Genomic DNA, 19,288 nt, shown 5'->3' on the forward strand with positions numbered 1-19,288 from the left:
TCCATTCAATCTATACAATATCATGTTTCCTTGACCCTATATGGTGGTGCAAATAGATTGGTTAGGGTTCCTTTTTTTTAATTTTGTTCAATAAGGATTGGTGCCTCTTCTTGTTGATGTGCCTCCTAGAGGTATTTCCTATTATCTTCTTGTGTGTACATGAGAAAATTGCATTAGCTTGGCTTTCAAATATCATGCAATCTTTGTCAGGCTCACTCATCGAATCAAGCACAATGACCAGGACAAAGAGGTATTTCTTGTCCATTATCATTGCTTGTTTTCTTCTATAGTATCCATTCTTTCCTGTCTTAATTGTGATTGGTAGCAAAGTATTCAACAAATTTTCTTGGTATTAGACATTAGATTCAATATAAGTTTATGTCATAGTTCCTTGTCTAGGTTTATTAATCAAGGATTTTAGCTAAGCTATTTTGACAAAGGCAGATCGTTAGAGATCTTCTCTTAAAACCATAAAAAATACCTTCCTAATTCTCAATGGTTACTTTAGGCTCTTAATCTGATACTATGAAGCATTTTTTTGTAGTGTGTTATTGATTTCTAGTGGGCTTAATCCCTCTTAATCTTTAGCTTAAGTATTACAAAGGAAGTTTAACTATTGGGATGAGCTTGGGGAGGATAACAATGTCAAAATGACCCCCCCAAAGGTAACGATTGAAAATCAATGAAATGAAAATCCACTTAAAAAAGAAAAGAAAAAAAAAACAGAGAGATCAAAATATCAATTAAAGCTCTACATGGCAATAAAGTCTATAGCATAAACACTTTTGGGGATTAAAAAAAGCGAACAATTCAGATGATCATTTCATGTGTGATTTCCTTTATCATACCTTAACTTGGCATCTTGTAGGTATAGCCTCTGGTCAGCCTTGGGACATAAAACATTCTACTCTCACAATTAAGAGGTCCATGGTGTATTTTTTTCCATGCTCGTCATTGGGGTATGCATGGTAGCTGTAGTGTCATTGAGAGAAAGATGAGATAAATTTGGAAAGGTAAAACTATCGCTTATTGGATCAGACTGTACTGAGACTCCCGATGAAACAACATATGAACGATCCACTAGACTCACTAAGGGAGTCTCCATTTGTGAATGATAAGGTTGATTGTTTGGTCTTTGATGTATCCAAGAATGTCAGGAGACTCATTGAAGACATGTTAATCCCTTTGTTTTGCCTCTCCAATTGGCATCACAAACTCTTTGTTGTTACTCCTCTATGCTAGTACACCTGATGTGGATTATAGAACATCTAACCAATCCACATTGTAGGTGTGACCCGTTGTTGGGCGCATTTCTGACACCCCGTTTTTTGTAAATTTGTACATACAGACATGACGCCCGATGTCAAAAGGGCGTGTGGGTTTTATTTTTGTGGGGTTTTTAGCTTGCTTTAGCAAGCACATGTACATGCACTGCAAGTCGCTAGTCTAGTGATAGCTGTCGGGCTACTGTAAGTGCCCGTGAGTGAGTTTTTTGAAGTGAGCCTTGTATATATAACTTAAACTCATGTACAAACTAAAAAAATTTCAGCCAAAGATCAGAAATTTTCAGGTTTTAGCTCGTCCTGTCTCCTTGGTGCTCTTGGATGCAGTTTTTTGCCCCGACTAGCCTTCTCTACGTGTAGTCGTGCTGGGACAGCTCTCTGTTCGCGTCAATTTTTCTCATGGGGGCGTATGGAATCAATTTTAGTCATCTTCAACTTTATCGCCAGTCATTTTTCAAGATTTCTCTCAAGCTTTAAAGTGCCCCAATTGGAGTTGTGCTCATCAGGTTACGACTAGTTCTCTGCAGGGTTATGGCTATGGCAGCCTAGTGGCAAATTGTGTGTAGACAGATTCAGAGGGCATGTATCTATGAATTGTGGAATTGATGTTGAAGTTGTGGGTTTGTGATGTTTGATTGTGAAAGGAGAGGCTCTTTTCTTCATATGCATTGGTCGGCGTGTGCTGTAAATCCATGCTTTGGCAGGGTTTTGCTCCTATGTGACATAGTCTCTTGGGTGGGCGACGGCTGGTAAATTCCCAAGGGTCTACTCCTATTGGACTTGTGGTGTTTCAAAAGGATTTTGCGAATCTTTTGGTGTCTTGTAGTTCTCTTTCAACGCTCTTGGGTGACATCACTATAGAGGTGTTTCAGTTTGTTTGTTTCCCAACAGTGTTTTGGTGCCCGCCACCGAGGAATCGCTTCAAGTTACCTTCAGTTTACAGGTTTTGAAGACATGGCGTTTAATTTTCCGGAGTTTAGTGGGAAATCAAATGAAAGTTTGTAAAGGTTTCATTGAGAGAATGGAGTTTGCTTGCCTTCTTGCTGACAAGCAAGACCCAGCGTTGGTGCTACAAATCTTCTACTTCTGTTTGAAGGGAGATGCTAGGGAATGGTTGGAAGGCTACGAAAAGGAGCTACAATCATCCCAACCTCCTCAAGTCATGACTTATGAAATGGTAAGGCATGCTTTTCTTACACACTTTCAACAGGTGGAAGACCCAAAAAAGGTATGGCAGTCTATTCAAGGCTTAGTACAAGATGAAGGCCAAACCATAGAAGACTTTGTCAAGGCATTCAATGCGTTATGGGCAAAGTGGTGTACATCTTTGGGGGCTGAAATTCCTCCAGCCATGTTGAAGAAGGACAGGTTTCTTGCAAGCTTGAGGAGTAACCTACGCTTGAAGGTAGAGCTTAAGCATCCAAGGACCTTTGAGGAGGCAGTTGAAATTGCAAAGAATAAAGAGTGGAAAGTAGAGCGTCTTCATCAACTTGGAATCAATGTGGAGCCAAAGCTTGAAGTGAAAGCTGTAGAGCAACCAAGGGTCCTCATCAGGGAGCCAGGTTATGATCAGCAAGATTCTCATGATGTGAATTCCTTTCGCAAGGAGATGCAAGAGGTTGTAGGTCTTATGAAGAATCTTAGTGTGCATATGATGGGAGGTGGAAGAGGTCAAAGTTATGGATATGGACGTGGTTATGGAAGCAATGAGGGTATTACAGGTGGTAGAGGAAGAGGCATGGCTGGAAGATGGGATATGTTTCAATACTACAATTGTGGTGAATGGGGTCATAAAAGCCCTCAATGTGACAAGCCAAAGAGAATGGGTGGCGACATGTTTCCTCTTCCTCCACAAATTCCTTCTCGAGCTCAAGATTATGGTATTAGGATTAAAGGGGAAGTAGGACCAAGTGGATTGACAGCAGAAGAGAAGGGCAAAACAAAAGTGGTAAGCATAATCCGTTTGGAGAAGAAAGAGGATGATTTGGGAGCTATGGTCATGCCTGTAGGTAAGAGGGTTACAAGAGATCATGACATGAGTGATGCAAGTCCCAGCCATAAAAGAGGGAAACAGGTTGAAACAGGTACAGGTAAAGAGAAGAAGAAGAGAAAGCCCAGGAAACATTACAATGCAGCCGACTTTCCTTTGGGAGAAGGGCAACCAAATTATAGTTTAAGGGCTGATTTGGTGGGTAGAAAGGCTGATGTTACCTTTGGGCAACTCATGGAGATGTGTCCCAAGTTAAAGAGGCAATGGAAGCACGTAGTCAATCCCATCAAGAAGGAGCCTACAAGGGGGTCAGTGAGAGTCCTATCTTTGAATGAGCTACCTGATATATGCCCTACTATGGATGCATGGAATAAGAGGAAGTGCATTGGAGAGGATTATATTGATGGAGGTGCACAGGTATGTGTTATTACTCAAGCTTGTGTATCAAAGTTGGGACTCAACATGGTGAAGAATTCAAGTTTTCGCATAAAGCTTGCCAACTAATCAAGGGTGAGGTGCTTGGGAGTTGTAAAGGACTTGGAGGTGGATGTATTTGATGTTAAAGTGCTGGTAAATTGTCATGTTATGCCCGCGGGTATTGGTGCTTTCCCTCTCATCCTTGGAAGACCATGGTTACAGGCAACCAAAGCTATACAGGATTGGGGACATGGTACCATCACTCTCTACAATAGAAGGGGTGATAAGAAGAGGTTTGACATGGATAGCAAGCAATCTTTGGATGCTGATTTTGATGAGAAAAGTGATGAAGAAGAGTACTCAAGTGAAGAAGAAGACAATGGGGATGAGGGCAGTGAAGTGGAAGATAGCAACGATAGTGATCTAGATGTTTCCTCCTTGTTTCTTGGCCTTATGGAGAATGAGGATATCTCTGGTCCTTATGAGCAAATTGAAGAGCTGATGCAACCCAAAGTTCAACCTAATGTCAAACAGGAGCTGATACAAGGTATGTTGTCTCCCGACTTGACTAGTCATGAGAAGAGTGAGTACCTACATATGATACAACAATTTCCCCATTTATTCATCACTTCTTATGAGGAAATTAGAGGCTTTAAGGGAGAGGAACTCCACATTCCAATCAAGGAAGGAGCTCAGCTAGTACGCCAAAAGCTAAGGAGAATGGGATAGGTACAACTTAATGCTTTAAAGGAAGAGGTAGACAAGCTTCTTGAAGCAGGTTTCATATGTCCTGTGAGCACTGTAGAATGGGTGAGTTCTGTTGTTGTCACACCCAAGAAGGATGGAAAGTGGAGGATATGTGTTGATTTTAAGCCTCTAAGCGCAGCCATGAAGAGGGATCCATACCCTCTTCCTTTCATAGATGACATACTTAATTCTATTGCAGGGCATGAGAGGTATAGCGTATGTGATGGATTCTCTGGATATTTTCAGCTCACCTTGGCTTTGGAAGATTGAAAGAAGACCACATTTATCACGCCATGGGGATGCTTTTGTTATTGTGTGCTTCCTTTTGGTCTTATGAATGGCTGTGCGTGGTATCAAAAGCGCGTCAACAAGGTGTTCTCTCCCTTTCTTGGCAAGTTTGTGAAGGATCTTATTGATGAATTTTGTGTTTATAGCTCTAGAAAGGATCATTGTGCAAAGCTTGGGATGGCATTGAAGCAATATGATGAAAGTGGAGGTCAACTCAACCCAAAGAAATGTCATCTTGCTCAACCAAGAGTGAAGTTTTTGGGGCATATGATCTCAGAGAATGGGATTGAAGCGGATCCTGACAAAGTGAAAGCTTTGGTGCTCCTCCCATCGCCTAAAGATACAAAGAAACTTTCTACTTTTATTTAAAAGGTGAAGTATATGGCAAGGTTCATTCCTTTGTCCTCTCAACTTCTTTATTCTCTACAACAAGTAGCAAGGTTGGATCCTCTACAATGGACAAATGAATGTGAAGAGGTTTTTCAAGGTATCAAAGAGGTTCTTGGTTCTCTTCCTGCTATTCAAGCTCCTAATTGGGATAAGGAGTTTTATGTGAATCCATCAGTAGGTGAGGATGCTATTGGAGCTATGCTTCTTCAACGAGGTAACAATTCCCACTACATGAAGCCTATCTTTTGTGCTAGCAGGGTGAAGCTAGAGGTGGAGAGAGGCTATACTGAGGTGGAGCTCATTATGTTGAGTGTGATTTATGCATGTAGAAGATTTAGGCACTACCTTCTCCCTAAACCATTCACATTCCTCACTAGCTACACTCTTCTACCTCAATTGGTGAATAGCCCTACTTTGTCAAAGAGGCTCATGAAGTGGATTGTGGAGCTACAGGAATTCCAATTCTCTTTTCTTGTTGAGGAGAGTACAAGGGCTACATTGGATGATTTGCTTACCTATAAGGAAATCCCTCTTCTTCTTAAGGAGGATGCAGTGAAGAAGCAACACATGGAAGCTCCTGACATAGACAATGCCTATCTATTGTTTTTTGATGGCTCTTACAGGAAAGCGCATGGTGAAGCTTCAGGAGGTGTGGTAGTTTATGATCCTCAAGGTGCTTTGGTAACTAAAAGGAGTTTGAAGCTTACAACACAAAGCAACAATGAAGCTGAGTATGCTACTTTGGAGAAAGGTCTCAACCTTTGCCTTGAGCTTGGCATCCGTCGTGTGAGGGTAAGAGGTGATGCTCTTTTGGTGGTGAAGCAAGTACTTGGGGTGTGGCAAAGTAAGAATCCAAGGCTGAAAAATATGTGTTTTTAAGTGAAGAATCTGCTTAAGCATTTTGAATCTTGGAGTTTAAGGCATGTGGACAGGTCTCAAAATGAAGAAGCACCTGGTGCAGCACAAGCTTCAATTGGGCAATTGTATGTGATAAGGGCTAATTCTCCTCTTTATTTGGGAAGGAAAGCTTTAGAGAGGGAGGAAGAGTTTCTACAAACAGGTATGCTTCCATCAGAGTTGGAAAAGCCAAAAAAGTACGCCTTCCTATGTCGTGCCAAAAGGTATGTTCTACTTGGTGATGCCTTGTATATGAAGGGGGATGATCTTGTGATGAGAAAAGTGCCTTGGAAAGAGGAAATTTACAAAATTTTAGAGGAGAATCATGAGGGTTCTTGTGGTGGTCACTTTGCTGCAAAGATCACTTTGCATAAAGTCTTGTAGGAGGGTTATGTGTGGCCAAGTGTTCAACGTGATGTTCATCATTGGTGCAAGTCTTGTAAAGAGTGTCAAAGCATGGAAAATAGGGTTCTCAAATCAGAAATTAGAGGCACCATTGTGGCTTATGATGTGTTTGAGAAGTGGGGTATTGATGCAATAGGTCCTCTACCTATGACAGCTAGAGGCAAATGCTACATACTTACTGCTGTTGACTATCTATCCAGGTGGGCCGAAGCCAAAGCTGTTAAGCACATCACGAGTAAAGATGTTTCCTTATTTATATATGAAGATATTTGCTGAAAATTTGGCATGCCATTGGAGTTACTTTCTGACAAGGGTCCAGGTTTCAGGGGAGAGTTGGTGGATTATCTATGTGAGAAGCTTCATGTGCATCGCAGGTTTACTACTCCATATTATCCCCAATGCAATGGCATGAATGAAAGGTTTAATGGAGAGCTCATAAGGATGCTTACAAATATGACAAGAAACAATGTGAAGACTTGGGATTTAGAGCTACCTTGTGCTCTATGGGCTTATAGGACTGCCATCAAATCAGGTACTGGTTTTTCTCCCTTCCATCTAGTTTTTGGCAAAGAGGATTTACTTCCTATTGAGGTGGAGATACCATCCTTGAAGATGATGCTAAAGCTTGAAGAAGAGCCCAAGGATGCATTCAAGGAAAGAATTTTATATTTGCAATGTGTACAATTGGATAGGGTGTTAGCTTTTGAGCATTATGAGCAGGTCTTGAAGAAGAATCAAGCAAAGGCAAATGAGAAGGTAAAGAACAAGGACATCAAGAAGGGTGACATGGTGCTTCGTTACAATAGTAAGCTTGATAGCACTTTTCAAAAGAAATTTCAAATCAAGTGGAAAGGTCCTTTCTTGGTCTTAAACAGGTTTTCGAATGGCACATATCAGCTTGCTGACTTGGATGGTACCCCGCATAAAGCACGTGTGAATGGCTACAGGTTGAAGAAATATATTGCAAGGTTAATGACTGTGATTGAGGATGAGCCTTCTTTTGAAGAATTTACTGATCATGTGGTTAATGATGAAGATGAGGTGAAGACTCCCTCATGTGGTTTACAGGATCTCTTTCGTGTTGCTGATCATGAATGATCTAGCAGGCTGGGGTGTGGCAAACTATGTTGGGCGCATTTCTGACACCCCGTTTTTTGTAAATTTGTACATACGGACATGACGCCCGATGTCAAAAGGGCGTGTGGGTTTTCTTTTTGTGGGGTTTTTAGCTTGCTTTAGCAAGCACATGTACATGCACTGCAAGTCGCTAGTCTAGTGACAGCTGTCAGGCTACTGTAAGTGCCCGTGAGTGAGTTTTTTGAAGTGAGCCTTGTATATAACTTAAACTCATGTACAAACTAAAAAAAATTCAGCCAAAGATCAGAAATTTGCAGGTTTTAGCTCGTTTTGTCTCCTTGGTGCTCTTGGATGCAATTTTTTGCCCCGACTAGCCTTCTCTACGTGTAGTCGTGCTAGGACAGCTCTGTGGTCATGGGGGCGTAAGGAATCAATTTTAGTCATCTTCAGATTTCTCGCCAGTCATTTTTCAAGCTTTCTCTCAAGCTTTAAAGTGCCCCAATTGGAGTTGTGCTCATCAGGTTACGACTAGTTCTCTGCAGGGTTATGGCTATGGCAGCCTAGTGGCAAATTGTGTGTAGACAGATTCGGAGGGCATGTATCTATGAATTGTGGAATTGATGTTGAAGTTGTGGGTTTGTGATGTTTGATTGTGAAAGAAGAGGCTCTTGTCTTCATATGCATTGGTCGGCGTGTGCTGTAAATCCATGCTTTGGCAAGGTTTTGCTCCTATGTGACATAGTCTCTTGGGTGGGCGACGGCTAGTAAATTCCCAAGGGTCTACTCCTATTGGACTTGTGGTGTTTCAAAAGGATTTTGCGAAGCTTTTGGTGTCTTGTAGTTCTCTTTCAACGCTCTTGGGTGACATCACTATAGAGGTGTTTCAGTTTGTTTGTTTCCCAACACAGTGTATAGGTCGGTTAAAGTCTCCGTTTGAGTTCATACTCCCAATTTTGATTTAGAAATGCCCCATTTGGGATTGAGTTGCAAGGGGTGTCCTTCAAAGTAGATGCAATGTGGATCCCTTTGGTTTGACCCTTAGTGGCTGCTAATTCAAGAGTACTCAATTGCTCAACTGGCATGATTGTTGTCACTGTGGTGTTTTGCCTTGTGTAAGCTTTCAATTTCTTTTTCCTAGCTACAAGGATATAGCACTCAACCTCTTTCACTTCGACAAGACTCCTACCATCATGTATTATAACTTCAGAGGAGAATAGCTCTGAGGGGACAGGGAGGGTATTGGATAGAATATTCACATGGTCACTCTGAGGGAGCGTGGGGTCTACATTAGACATGAAGGTGAATTTACTTTCCCATATCCTTCATTTACTTTGCTAGCTGCATGCTCAAAGTGAGTGGCTCTCTAGTCTCTTTTAAGCGGCTAAACATGCTCGGCCCGCGGACCATGGAACGAAGGCATGCATGTCTTGACTCAAAATCTCAGGGTTTTGGGTAGGATACCCCTCCATGACATCGTAGTCGGAGGAAGAGTCATTGACGCAATATGTGGATCTTGGGTCGCACTAGCTTGGGTCCCGATCGAAGGTCTCGCACCTAATGTAGATGGATATCGAGTGTTTGCGTAATTTGAAGCACTCTCAAGTCTTTGAGACTCTAGGAATTGACCAAAGCATAGAAACATGTGATGTGTATACCCTATGTTGACGAGTACCCTTAGAGGCCTCACCACTAGCTATTTTGGTCATTTTTTGATTTTTTTCTTATTTTCTTATTTTTCTAACCTTTTTAAGGTGCGTAATGTGGAATCATTCATGTGATAGCTCAAAATGAGCGTATCATTTCGAGAAAGGCAGCCTGCTTTATAGCACACAATTCAACTACCCAGCGTACTCGTACTCCCCAAAATAGTCATCTTCTACTTGGACATGTGGCAAAAGGGGAAATTATAAAAGAGGCTTGTGGAGGGAAAAGGGAGGAGCCTTTATTCCACACGCTTCTTTTTGCCCTTGAGAAGTGGGGTATATATATAGTATAGGACACACTATTCCTTCACTTGAAAGGAAGCTATGGAGATCCCTACTTCCTATATATGTAAGCTAAGACCAAGATCGGAGCGGGGGTCGAGGCCCACTCCTACCCATTTGTACACTCAATTTTTCATCCTTTCATTTTGCACACTCAATGTTTTTTTCTTTTCAGTTTTTCTTTTAATTTAAAACAAAAGAATTTTCTTTTTTTAATACATAAATTACAAAAATGCAAAAATTACACTAATAAAACAGCCTTTTCTCAGTCCAATCAACACATTTATACTACTATAATAACAAATCTATACCAACATTCAAACTAATAGATTTGGCCTACTACCACACACAGATCGATGCAAAAAAAAAAAAACTGCAAAGAAATAACAACATAGCTACATCTGGAGCTTGACGCACATCACCTCTCCTGGCAATGGTGCCAAAATTTTTGGATCACAAGGGCCTTGTTGTGGGTCGTGTGTGAGCCGCTGAGGCTGCAAATACACAACCTGTGTGCAAATAAGCTCACGGATGTAGAGAGGTGTGTCACTAACGTCCGTGTACTTGTCGATGCAGGAAACTTGCATTGCCATGAAGGGAGAGCTCACCGTTGTTGCTCAACCACCTCGTTGTTTCCATATTGCCACTCAGTCACACTCTCTTGTACACACACTATCTCTCAACTCACACACAATAGGAGATAGAACACGAAAGGAGGAGAGTAAGCACAAAACCATACATTGGAGAATAAGCAAAAGTTAGGATTACAGACCACTTACGTGAGTCATCCCATCCACATATGGGCACCCACACTTATTCTCTCTCTCTCTCTCTCTCTCTCTCTCTCTCTCTCTCTCTCTCTCTCTCTCTCTCTCTCTACTAAATCTGGTGTGCACCTATCATCGGTGATCACCCATGAATAAACATGTGGAGCCAACAAGCCTGGCCCATGACTTAATATAAATAAATGAGAATGCCGCTTAAAGTGAACATGACAGTCCAATAAACCCAAAATATAGCATTGTCAAAAGAATTCAACAAACTTGCCACTGTATATAGACACATTTTCCCCTACAAAGTAGTACTTTCAACTACCATAACAAAAGAATTCTGCTTTAAAAAAAACACAATATCACAACACAACATGAAAGTACTTTCAACCACCATAACAGAAGAGTTATGCTAAAAAAAAACACAATATCACAATACAACATTAAATTATATGTAATAGGCCAAAAATAAGCATCAACTGCATGTTGAATAAGAGATACAAATTTCCATAAATATCCATGACAATAATAAAATAACATGAATCAGCCATTGAATACAAAATACAATAATCTCAATATGGTAGCTGCCCATCATAATGTCTTCCAACAAAAACATAGTGAAATCCTCCATCATTGTACTCCCTCATACGAACACTTGCAAACAACAAAACAATAATCAAATGTAAACTTCACAAAAGAGCTCTCCTAATAACATACTTATAAATATGTGTGTAGTGCAAAAAATACATGATCCATCACCCTCACTGATTTTGAGCAGCTTGAAGGCTACTATGTTGAAATAGAGTAGCTCTTACTTGTGAAGCTAAATCTCGATGGTCTAGAGGGCCATCCTCACCCAATGGATCCTCAACATTAGGATGTGGATCATCTTGCTCTTGTGGCTCAACCTCTCCACATAATTAGAAATAATATGGAGAAGACAACATGTTGCTACTACAGTCGAGGAAAAAGTAATGTGATTTCGAGCATGCTCTGGATTGTAATTTCCCTTGGCATCCCTATCAAGTGCAAAGGTGAGGTCCTCCCAGTCTTTGGAGCAGAAGTTCTCTTTCTTGATGTGTATCCAAGTCTCTTCATACACTTGCAAAGAGTGAGGGTACTCTTGTCGTCCCAATGGACAACGGTTGCACTTGGCTGCTTGGTGCCCTTCATAGTTGCCATGGTTTCTTGGGTGTCTCCCACTAGTGTAGAAGCATTCCCAACTGGTGTAGTGGTGTCTCAGGAGACACATCCTCCTATAAACTCTCATGCATGAGGGGGGAATCCTGAAGCATAGAGACGGATGGATGATCATCCTCAACTTGCGAAAGATTCGGCTTGACGCCTAATTTTGTAGGAGTGGCAAGTACTTCATCCATCATCCTCATGAAAGAAAACTTATCAAGCGAGATGTTCTCGTGTGAAAGAGGAACCTACTCCTCAAGATCATCGTGGAGGCCAGTTTACAATGTTGTCTACTGGATTTCCCAGCTAGGTGGAGAGGAGACATTCTTTCACCCTTGCCTCGCTTTTCACATGCCCGCAGTAAAATCCACGGGTGGTGTCAACATCCTAATGTAGTCATGACATTCTTCCTTAAGAACTTCATGCATAGAATCATCGACAATGTTGATTAATTTGTATATGAAATTTTTGTTTAAATGTGTATTTGATTATGTGTGGGTGTGTGTGTGCATATTCAACTTGTGTATGTGTATGTGTGTGCACGCGCTTGTGTGCATGTGTGTGTGTGTGTGTGTGTGTGGTGGGAGAGACATACCTACGTCCTACATTGCTATGCTTTGAAAGATTTTTTGGGCTATAAATTTTGGCTCTAACATTGTGTTTGACAAGGATTTTCTAACCTAAACTGTCCCAAAAAACGTGTGCTGTTTTTTACTATTTTGCATAAAATTGTCCATAGACCACCCTAGAATGCCTCTAAGTGGCTTCTAGGGTGCTACATAATTAGTCTTTGCCATTCTGAAGGTTTTCCAATGCTTCTAAGGCATGAAAACGAATATGTTCAAAGTTATTGCCTAATTATAAAAAAATTGCCATGTAAATTTAGGGAGAAATTTTACACTTTCATGATTTTTTTGGATATGTTTATGCTACACAAAAGGTATTTTTGATTGCGTATATAGTCTCATAACTATCCAAGGATTCTTTCATGAGTTTTGGGGAACCTAATACCTCAAAGAGTGTAAAAATACAAAGTCGGAAGAAAATTCCACTTTACCAAAATCACACTCATTTTGAACTAGAAATGTATTGTGCTTAATAGTGGTCATTACATTTTATGAAATTTTTTAACTTCTAGCTTAGGTCCATATCTAAGCATAAAACCCCCATCGGGGTATAAGTAGATATTTTTCAAGGAGGCTATATAGGATGGACACAATGTGGAGCCCAGTCTTTTTATTCTCGCAATTTTTGTGTCTTGTGGTTGTGTCTAGAATGATTATAATAAGACATTTTTTTTGGGTGTCAATATGAGGGTGCAGTACCTAGATATATGAATAAATGGGTTATATAGTGCAGAATATGGGTGTGGGCAAGCAAACATGGAGAATAGGTCGGCAAAATGCAAAAAATGCCACTTTTTGTATCTAATTGTATACATAGTTTAAGAATTTTTCTGGTTGTACCAGCCATATATTAGGACTAGGAACCCATTGAAGTTCATGGGGAAAATAGGTTTGGTAGCATGAACAATTTTATATATGCTGTGCCATGGGGGTAACCATGAAAGTATGTTGTTTTTGGTAAAATGCAACACTACCTTGGATTTGGAAGCTTGTCATGACCAAGAAATCAAAAGATAGGCATGCTATTTATTTTTAAAAGTTGGAATGGGTTCTTAGCTTGAAGCTCATGTAATATTTTTGAAAATTTACACATACATTATGAGTATTGATTTTTTTTTCCAAAACCTTGAAAGGACACTTTTATGTCCTACTAAGCTACCAAACAAGTGTTAATAGGACTGTATTTGAGTTGTGGACACATAATGGCGTTATTAAATTTAAATCTTATTAACAAAGGCAATTCCCCTCCGATATCCCCTCCCCCTCTCCCAAAAAAAAACCACGTGTCTCCCCCTCGCCCACTCGCCTTGTGCTCGCCTCCTTCACCTTGCTCCTCGTCCGACCTGCCTCCTGTGCATTGGCTGCCTCCAGTCTTGGAGTCAACCCTCTGCACTTTTGAAACCCTACACCCACCCCACCTTCCTCGCCTCGCACACACGTTCCCTACCGTCTCAGCTCTTATGTTGCTGCTGCATGTCAAGAGCCTGTGTGAAAGAGAGAGAAATACTCTCCAACCTGGAAGCAGTTCTAGAGAGAGAGAGAGAGAGAGAGAAAAGAGAGAGAGAGGTGTGGCCCGAGAGACAGTGCAGACAGTCAACACCCTCCCTCATGGTCTGTTGGTCGAGAGAGAGAGAGAGAGAGAGAGAGAGAGAGAGAGAGAGAGAGCAGATAATAGGCTTGTGGGAGAGTGGGAATGACCAAAGACGGGTGGCGATGGAAAGCTCTGAGTTGGAGCCTGCGAGTAGGGCGTATAAAGAGAGGCAAGTTGATTTTGAATGCTCTAGACAAAGCCGTCAGCATTTCAAACCGCCCATTGAACCTCTCCTCCTACTCTCTCGCTGCCATGCGTTGGAAACCGACTCTCTCTCTCTCTCTCTCTAAAAATCTTTTCTCCTTTCTTCTCCCCCCCTTCACACCCACAACAGACTTTGCGTGGATCTGCCTATCAATGATTTTTGTTTTCAAATTGACCCGACATACTGGTTGTTACATCTATCTTTCAATCTTCAACCCAGTTCGGCCAAGAAGAAGTATGGTTCATTATGTGCAATATGGTTTTACATCCTTTATTGTACAACCCTAAATCACATTGATATATATGTGATTTAGGGATGTATAATATGTGTGTGTGTGTGTATGAATGTATATGAATGTATAAATATCTTTACATATATATCCACACATAGACACACATATGTTTTTGTGTGTGTGTATGTGTGTCTATGTGTGCACATATATTTGTATATATGTATATCTATGCATGTAGTTGTTTAATTTTAATAAATGAACACAAATGAACATAAAAGTCCACAAGACAGTTGGCTTTAGACAAATGACTAGGGGTAGCATAAAAACAACTCCGTCTTAGAATTCTTTTTGTACAAAGCTATAAGAATAAGGTCTCATTCCAATGTTTAAGTACAAAGGTATATCTGTATAGAGTCATCCATAAAGTGGTAAGGGCCTGATACTTCAAGGACGTACAATAGATTAAGCCAAAAAAATTCCAAGAATGGATAGAGTCGTGACTTGCATCTATTCAAACAAGAAATCATATATGTTAGCCTTGAATACATTTTATAGGTGTCAAAGGACCATAGTAGTTGTTATCCATGTCCAACTTACAACCTTTTTAACCTAAACCATTGTCTAAATTACTCATTATATCTTGTTTTAAATAAAAGGTGTGTTTTGGTTCCTTTTTAAGTTCATTTTAAACTTGTAATTATAAAGGTCATCACTCCGTTATAATACAAGGGAATTATAGTAGGTAAGATTATTAAATACTCAATTTTAAAACCTTTAAATTGCTATTTATATATATAAAATTTTGATAAAAAGTCCACCACCCCTTCTGATCCAAGTGTCTTAATTCCTAGTTTAGTTCCAACTCATTGTGTTTCTTTACCTTATTTTTTGAATATCATGGTAGCTAGATGGGTTTTTCATTACCACTATCGTCAAATCATAATGCTATCAATTAAGCTACAACAAGTGAAAGTGGTATTAATCCATCTCATTTCCCCCTTAAAAAAACAAAAACAAACCATAACCCATGCCAAAGCCCTTTACTCAATGTCCGAAAGAGAACACAATACTAAGGTGTTTCATCATCTTCTGAGCAGTCCTACAACTCCTTGTTCGGTATAAAAACACATCAAATTAAGTTAATGATCCGATAGTCATGAGAACTAGTTAAGACTTGCAATATGTACGGGTTACAGAAGGAATCCCCCCTGTAGGTATGTCTTACCCCATATATTTATCCAAAATAACCCCACCATTGTTATGCAGCGTTGAATGGCAAGTTTAGATTGTATGCGGGAACATCAGTTTATTACCATCGTCAGAAGCTATATGGAGTTTGTGTCTTCAATTTAGTATTAAAGAATGCCAAGACAGTTTGTTTAATAAAGTATGCGCCAACCATGACAACAATGATGAGATAAACCCACCATGGCACTAGTGATGAACTAAACCATCGGTCTATGTGTTACCAACAAAAAAAAATTCTTTTTTTAATGCTGAGTAAAACATAAGTGCCTAAATATAGTGCAAAAACCAAAACAGAGAACAATATCCCATAAGTGCCTAAATATAGGGCAAAAACCACAACAGAGAATAGTACTGTGTATGAAGAAAGAAATTTTGATAGAGTGAAATCCTTTATCAATATGCGATAGTATGTGTTATCAACAAAATCAAGCAAGGTAATCACTTCCTCTCTTTCACATACATACACAAATCAAAACCAAGGATATATATGAAGAGAGAGAGAGAGAGAGAGGGAGAGAGAGAGAGAGATTTTTATGGAAGGGCCTATCTTTTAAAGGATATTGTCATACTCTCTCTATTTAGCTAGCCTTGGAAAATTTTACTCTCTTTAGGAGAGGCTTTTTTTTCTTGGTTATGGGTTTTCTGATTTTTCCATGTGGCTAGTTGTACTCAATTATCTCAATTCTAGTTTGTTGCTTTAGTGCCGTTAAAGTTTTCACAATTTGGGCGTTCTTAGAGATTTTTCCAGCACTCTTTTGAGAGAGAGAGAGAGAGAGAGAGAGAGAGACAGAGAGAGCAATCAAAAATTTATTTTTATTGTGTGTGTATGTATATATATATATATATATATATATATATGTGTGTGTATGTATGTATGTATGTATGTGTGTGTGTGTGTGTGTGTGCATGTGTATGTATGTATACACACACACACACACGTGTGTATGTGTCTGTGTATGTATGTATATCTTTACATATATATCTCCTGTTATGGAATTGATATTTTACTATTTATTGCAACTGACAGGTGGAAAAGGCTTGATTGATCTAAGCCTATGTGAACGGATATGTATATTCTGTACATTTTATTATTCAAGTTCTCTTTTATGAGCTTTGACCATTTATGGCCGGCAGGTCAGTTTGTACTCACTTTGACCATTTAAGAAATCTATAAAGTAAATACGTGCAAGAGGGAAATGGACACTCTTGCACGAGGGGAGATTACCCCTAGTGTCTGTGTTATTCTTCTCTTCTCTTCTCTCTCACTGTGCCGACATAGCACTCCGCTCTTGGAGGTGCGCTTGCACGTGCTCTCCTGCTCTCTAGCTGTGTTTGTGTGCAGTCTCGATTATGTGCTATGCGATTCGTCACATATGAAGATTTGTCATTTTATGGTTTGTATTGTGTTATTTTGAGTATTTTGTGAAACCATCATGTTCTCAGATTGTACCAGTGGTATCAGAGCTAGCAAAATGCTCTTGGTAATATAGATATCACACCAGCAAAGAGAATCAATGATGAAATGAAAATCATACCCAGAGCTAAGTTTATTTATATTTGTAATTTTATTCATGGTAACTTTGTCGGTCAAATCCACTGTTTGTTTTTTTCTTCTTCTTAGTTTAATCATTATATAATTTCGTTAAACAAAACCACTTGGATCACATGGCTGAAATAGGCTAGAAAAGATTAGTTAGATTAGGAAGTTAGGTTCGGGTATAGCGAGGTCAATGAGATGCATGCGTCCAATTGCATGCAGGTGAAGAAGAATAAGAGAGTTTTTAACACAATAGAGATTACATAAAGGTATAATTAATGAGGAGCAGATAAGAAGTAGGGATTTCTCTATTGTAGGAGCAATCCCAAACAAAGTAAGGGAGTAAGAACGAGAATTAGAAGCAAAGATTTTTGTGTGCTTCTCTTCTCCCTAAAAGTTATCTGATTCAAGGGTGATGAGCAGATTTAATGTCCCTTCGTCTATCTTGCACGCTTTGGTTGTGGTTGGTTGATGCTCAATCAAGACCCTCAAAATTGCCAAGCCAACACCATATGAAGGGGTCCTAAAGGACCACGACTCTATTTTTTTTTTTTTAAGTGAAAAAAAATTAAAAATATATATATATACATACATATATATATATATATATATATATATATATATATATTATTATGTATCACACAGATTGCACGTTGTGTGCCGACTTGGAGCCGAACTTGGAGCCGAATGCAAAGAGCGCAGACAATACTACAAAGATAGCTGGAGGAGTCAGAGCCAAATAGCACAGGATTGGGCATTGTTCTCCAGCGGACATGCAGCGGCAATCGACATGCACACAGTGGCCATGGTGGAGCGTCATCAACATAGGGAGCAACCTCTCTGTCTCTCTCTCTCTCTCTCTCTCTACCATTGCATGCCCAACCAAGAGATCTCTCTCACATCTGCTCAGTTGACCAACGCTTCCCTCCTCTCTCTCTCTCTCTCATCTCAGCAAGTGAACGCTCACTCACTCTCTCTCTCGCTCTCGCTCTCGCACGCGCACGCCTAGTGGCACCACTGACTATTGAACCTCTTTCTCTCTCTTTCTCTTTCTCCCTCTCTCCCCCCCTCGTTTGCTGTTGGCGCCAGCACCCCACCCAACCACTATCTCTATGTCTCAGCCACATCCACTACCTCTTGCATGCGACTATAACCATCACTTCTTGCATGCCAGAGTAGGTGCTACAACTTTTGTAAAAGAAAAGGAGAGGAGAATCGACATAGATTCTCCTCATGCATCTCTTAGGTTCTCCTCATGCATCTCTTAGGAGGAGGTCCCGATTGCAGCACGCACAGAGAGAGAGAGAGAGAGAGGTGCTTCAGGTGCAGGGGGTCAACTCTTGGAGTCCATGGCAAGGCGCCTGACAGAGGACAAGGGGCGAGGGTGGTGGCAGGCGACGAAATGTTTTTTTTTTTCAATGGAGCTGCATTGGTAGCATCTGAGGGAAACTGATCGAGTGTCATGCGGGGGCATTAAAAGCTGATGCTACTGCCATCGGCATAGGTTCGAGTTCTCTACCCTCATTCTTTCTTTTATGAGGTAACCGTAGGAGATTACCTTGAGCCGTAAAGAAGGGAATCACACAGAATCTTTGAGATAATTAAATATAATCAAAGTAGGGCCAATACTACTGTTAATTATAATCAAAGTAGAGCGGCTGCACCTGTTAAGTTATTTTATTTTTAGCTGCTTCTTGTCGTGCAACTAATAAATATAATGAAAGTAGAGCGGTTGCACCTGTTAAGTTATTTTATTTTTAGCTGTTTCTTGTCGTGCAATTAATTTGCACCCCCACCAGCCCTGGGGACTATCTAACACGGGCATTGAAGGGGTGGGATCTACGGTGGGATGAAGGAGAGCCGTAGATCGCGGCAAAGTAATCTCGGGTACCCGAAATTACTTCGCACCCGAGATTACTTCTTGGTCGACCCTCGAACCCTTCTACGACGCTCGATGCTCTCACCATAGATCCCATGCCCCCATGCCCGTGCCATATAGTCCTGAGGTTATACCACCCCATTTTTCACCCTCCCTCTTGTAAGCCACCCACCCAACAGTACTGTCTCTGTTTATCTCTGAATCGGCGTCGTTTGCAAGTATTCACACCTGCACAACTAGACTGTGCCACTCGGCTCGCTCTAAGCTCTCAACTACTCTCTAGGTTAGTATGGCACGCTCTCAACCACTCTCTAGCGTAGCTCTCAAGGGATTAACCCTATGCAGGCACCAGCTACAGCTACCGACCACCCCCTGTGCATCACACACATACAAAGCCAACTCAAGGGAGGTTGTGACGCAGAGGTTGCGAGCTAGCTGAGGCGAGACCGAGCTTCTTCTTGAACCTATGCATTTAGTTTCTTGCTGTGATGTGTATGTTGCTGCCCCGCAAAACATTGCCGCTGATGTCATATCTA

This window comes from Adiantum capillus-veneris, chromosome 13 (assembly GCF_014529385.1).
Source record: "Adiantum capillus-veneris isolate H3 chromosome 13, ASM1452938v2, whole genome shotgun sequence".
In the NCBI taxonomy this organism is placed as follows: domain Eukaryota; kingdom Viridiplantae; phylum Streptophyta; class Polypodiopsida; order Polypodiales; family Pteridaceae; genus Adiantum; species Adiantum capillus-veneris.